The sequence below is a fragment of the Cynara cardunculus genome (assembly GCF_001531365.2).
Source record: "Cynara cardunculus var. scolymus isolate 2C chromosome LG 1, CcrdV1, whole genome shotgun sequence".
NCBI lineage: Eukaryota > Viridiplantae > Streptophyta > Magnoliopsida > Asterales > Asteraceae > Cynara > Cynara cardunculus.
The window spans coordinates 2,911,495-2,917,194 of record NC_037528.1 but is presented as its reverse complement, the minus strand read 5'-3'; positions in this window follow the sequence as shown (position 1 = coordinate 2,917,194).

Sequence of the window (5,700 nt, the reverse complement as noted above, 5' to 3'; positions counted from 1 at the left end):
AGCTATGCTGAATTATCCTACATATGCATGTTTGGAGTCATGTTGTTATTAAAGCTTAGAAATAATTCATTAGTTAGTTTATTTCCTTGTGTTGTACGTTGGTCATAAACTCATATTTGTATAGCATTAATATTTACTTTGAAGACAGATAACATCTGTATCAAATAAATAATTTAAGGTTGTGTACTCTGTTACTAACTAGCTCCTCGCTAGTCTTTTTCTCCATTATTAATACATCACTCTTTTGCGGTTCAAAAAAAAAAAATTAAGACCACGGATACATCATTTAATCATTCACTCTTTTGTTTTGTATTTAATTAGCTATGTTTCGTGTCTCTTTATATTTAAGTCATAATATAAGAGTATGTGGAAAGCAACAATAAGTGTGTTTGTCTATCATCAATGGCAGGGGCAACAACATGATAGGCGATATGGAGAGTAGACAACGATGGAGCGACGAAGGGAGTGATTCGGTGTTTGGGGTTTGAATGTCATAATGTATTAGAACGTTAAAATTATTTGGGTTTATTTTAGAACTTTCCTTGTCAGTTACAGATAGCTTTGTTTTGGGTTAAAATGACGTAAGCAACCAATTTTAAAAAGTTTGATGGTTTATTTTATTTATAAAAAAAATAAGAGACTTAATCAATCCAAATAAAAAAGTTTAATGGTTTTTTCATTCAAAAAAATAGTTTACTGATTTAATCAAAGGTAAAACAACATCATATGTATTATAATATGAAACTAGTTGTGTGATCGTACGATGTAAAGAGATAAAAAGTAAACTATAAATGAAAACAAAAAATCTATTTAASGTTTCCCCATTGAAAAAGAATCTGTTGTAGTTGAATGTATTTTTATTTTAGAGATTTTGAAATTTTATTCTTCATTTTTTTGGATCCAAAAACCTTACCATATGCATAAGGATTCTATTTTGTGTGTAAGGTTTCTGGATCCTTATGCAAAAACCTTTTTTTCTTAATTTTTTTTTCCGAAATCAATCTTTACACATATGTGTAAGCCTTTTGCGTAAGGATTGATTCAAAAATGAATTTGGGTCAGCAAATTGCTGAAAAGTGAAGCCATATTTCCTAGTGGACTATTTCTATCAATTTCCCTATAAATCTGTTTCCTAATTTATCCTTTCAAACTACTCTTTAATATCTGCAAAATAAGACCACATAATATATTCCATGAGTACACAAACAAAATGGCGAAAAGCTGGTATCCAAGTAATATCGAGGAGGATATGTGTTCAGTTAAGGAATGATCCTGACTCCAGGGACTAAGGATATAAAATAAGTAACTTGAATGAGAGCTATCTGGTCTACGTTGTTTGGTCCCCAATATGTATAGCTCTTGCACACACAAAAAGCATCTCTGTTTTTATGATTGCACTAGTAGAGTGCTGAGAATATATACATATGAAAACAGCCGCTACTGTTAGAAAGAAAAACCAAGAAATACGATGAAAACTGTTATAGTGATATCAACCAACAGACTGCCAAATTACCAATTATTTCCCCAAAACTCTAACCTGCGTGCTTTCTCTTTTCTCATGATTGAAGCAAGATTCTCATCCTGTAGCTCGTTGAGGTCATCCTGCAGCATGTCAAAAGAACGATTTCAGAAGCCTGATATGAAACATATGGTTTTTATAAGTTACAACCTTACGCAATTCTAAATGATTAGAGTTCAAAATCGGATCAATTGAATGGGAAATATTAAGTAAATGGACTTGTCAACTAACATTATATGGTCTGCTGATACACATTGGTCATGGTACATTTCCATTCTTATATTTTCAAAATCAATTTGATGCGATGCACCAAAGAGTCGATTACTTGACTGTAACATATTCTATACTGAAAGCATTCTACATATATACAAACCTCCGTAGCTAGAAGCAAGCTAGTGCATTCCAATGGAATATGGGATCACAATGGAATTGTTAACTACCAACGACGATTCTATTTGTGAATCCGACTTCGGCATCGGTRCCAACGTATGCCACTTCATCTTATCATCCAACATGGCCCATGCGGCTTTTGCAAGAGAACAGCAATTGCAAGTCTTTTTTCTATTTGATTGTAAGGAGGAAAATGAAGAAACCACCTCCTCCCATGTACGACGACGGTATTTGTGATAATTGCATCAAAACCAATACACATTGGTTTAAAATGAAAAAGTTAGTTGCGTTTTTTTGAACTTTTTCATTTAATAAAACATTTTGTTGCAACAACCTAAATACTTTGATCAAACCACGAAACAATTTTATGGGTACTCTTTTGAAAATATTTACATTTCTATAGAAATTCAAATCAAACATAAAACAATATTTCGATAGAAATTCAAATCAAATATAAAACAATATCATATTATAATCTATAACTAGCTGTGTAATTGTGCGATGCAAAGGGAATAAAAATAAACTATAAATAAAAACAAAAAATCTATATAATGTTTCCTCATTGAAAAAAAAATCGTCGCCATCTCTTTTCTCCAAAATAGAAAAATTAGGAGAAAGTGTGAAAAATTTATCCAAATTTAGAGAATCCTCCAAAAATGATTATTTTGATAGAGATGTTTTTAATATATCCTCATCAATATGAAACTTTGAGATTAAAATTTTGGAAAGAGAAATAATAGTTTATTAGATAAATGAAATATTTTAATAATATAATTAGTGTTGTAATATTTAAAATAGAAAATCTGTTGTAGTTGAATGTATTTTTGTTTTAGAGATTTTGAAATTCTATTCTCCATTTTGGATTCACAAACCTTTACCATATGCGTAAGGTTTCTGGATCCTTACGCAAAACCTCTTCTTTTAATTTTTTCTTTTTGTCGAAATCAATCTTTACGCATATGTGTAARCCTTTTGCGTAAGAATTGATTAAAAAATGAATATGGGTCAGGAAATTGCTGAAAAGTGAAGCCATATTTCCTAGTGGACTATTTCTATCAATTTCCCTATAAATNAGGACTGGTGCTACGGACAGCTGGTGTTTCAAGTCTTCAAAAGCCGCTTGCTCACGTTCACCCCATCGGAAGCCGTCTTTTTGGAGCAAATCGGACAGAGGGGCAGCTACGGATGCATACCCTTGAATGAAGCGTCTGTAGTAACCCGCGAGTCCTAGAAAACTCCGCACCTGTTTTTGAGTTTTAGGAACTGGCCATGTTGTTACAGCTTCGACCTTTTTGGGGTCCATCTCCACCCCTTGCCCCGAAATAATATGCCCGAGGTACTCAAGTGAGGCTGCCCCAAAGACACATTTGGATCGTTTCACATAAAACTGATATTCCTGTAAACAGTGGAACACACACCGCAAGTGCTCAACATGAGCTGTGAGAGATGAGCTATAAATTAATATGTCGTCAAAGAAAACTATAACGAACTTGCGTAAATAAGGAGAAAAGATACGATTCATGGTGGCTTGGAAAGTCGATGGTGCATTCGTAAGCCCAAATGGCATCACGAGGAACTCGTAGTGTCCGTCATGTGTTCGGAATGCTGTCTTATATATATCCCGGTCATGAACGCGGATTTGGTGGTATCCGGCTCTCAAATCCAGCTTAGTAAACACAATTGCTCCACCCAATTCGTCGAACATCTCATCAGCGGTAGGTATGGGAAATTTATCCTTGACGGTCACGGCATTTAATGCCCGATAGTCGACACAAAAACGATAATTGCCATCTTTCTTTTTAACCAACAAGACCGGAGATGAGAAAGGGCTGTGACTAAATCGGATAATTCCTTGGTCCAACATCTCTTTGACCAACTTCTCCATTTCGGCCTTTTGGTAATGAGGGTAGCGGTATGGACGGACATTAACAGGCTTGGTATTTGGAAATAAATAAATTCTATGATCAATGACCCGATGTGGTGGTAGGCCATTTGGGTCCGCGAAGAGTTCTTGATACCGGTCCAGAAGGGCATCGATATCTGGATGGATCGGTGTGGCTGGCTCGGAAGTAGTGGCATTGTCTTCTGCTTGGTTAGGTTGTAGTTTGTGGACCTCGTACACACCATAGATGTCATCAGTGTCCAGCAAGGCTTGCATCTGATGGAATCCAATCTTYTTAAACCGCAGTGCATCATCCCCTTTTAACATATGCTTCTTGTTGTTGACTGAAAACTCCATAGTCTGGTGAGCATAATCGTGAGTTACTTTGCCCAATTTCTGTAGCCACTGGATTCCAAGTACCACCTCAGCTCCTTGCATAGGAAGTACAAATAAATCAACATTAATAGTCAGTCCCTGCAGCGTGAGATTGACCTGGGCACACACATGATCACAGAGCAACGTTGCTCCACTTCCAATGTACACCTTAAACGGCTTGGTGGGTGTGATTGGTAACTKCAATTGCTCAATCAACGAAGGTTGTACAAAATTATGGGTGCTGCCATTATCAATCAATACATGTACCTCWGTTGACGAAATCTTGCCCCACAATTGAAGGGAACGGGGACTGCCATGTCCAACCAACGAGTTTAAACAGGAGACATCGCCGGTCTCAATCGAGTCTTCTGGCTCTACCATCGCATCACTCGGTCCTGTATCCAAGTGCTCTTCTTCGGACGCCATCATTAGCATAAATTTCCCAGGGCATTTGTGCCCCTTTGCCCACTTGTTATCGCAATTGAAGCATAGCCCTAAGTTCATACGTTCTTGTCTTTCAGCGGCTGAAATCCATTTAATCGGAAGTGGGTTAGGCGTATTTCCGATTGGTTTTGAGGCGGGGGACGGTAACAACGCTTGTCGGGGCGGGTGAGCAGGTGGGCCCTGTTGTCTGGCCCAGGTGGTGTTGGTGGATGAACTGGGCTTAGCGGGTGTGGTCGTGGCCCATTGGTCGCTGAAGCGGGCCTCAGTGATGCGGGCTAAGGCAAAAGCATCGCCTAAGGTATGTGGTCTGGAGATCAACAATTCTCGTTGGATAGCAGGCTTCAGGCCCGATATGTAAAACGAGATGAGGAGAGTTTCAGAGACGTTCGTGACCCGATTCATGAGTTTTTCAAATTCTCCCTGATAGTGTGCCACCGTTTCGGTTTGTAGGAGTTTGGAAAGCGCTCCTTGCGGGTCTTCGTACTTCGAGGGTCCGAAGCGATTTCGTACACTTGCAACGAATTCATCCCATGTTGTGATGAGGTTGTTACGAGTCATCCAACGAAACCATTCGGATGCGTCGCCTTCTAAAGTAAATCCGATGATCCGGAGACGTTGCTCRTTTGTAGTCGCATGGAGAGTAAAATACTCGTTAATGGCAAAGATCCAACTTTCCGGGTCAGAGCCCCGAAACTTGGGTACGTCGAGACGCATAGATCGGGGAATCCCGTCTCGATCACCCCCTACGTTGCCATGGCGATTACCCGTTAATGCCAAGGTACGAGTGTGCTGTAATTCYTGCGTCAAGAGCTCGATCTGATGAGTAAAAGCATCGGCTTGTTCTTTCAACAACAAGCGGATAGCGGTTTCGTCCATTGGCAATGAAAGCACCAATTGATACAATCAACTAGGAACCTTCCTGTATTCTTCGAGTGAACACGAACTCCAGAAATTAGAGAAGAAGAGAAAAACTTGATAAATCCAATCTGCCGATYGGTGATTTCAATCATCCTATAAATACTTGTAAAATAAGTTTATCAAATCCTAAAACAAAGCCTAAGAATACGATAGTAATGCAAATCAACTAATG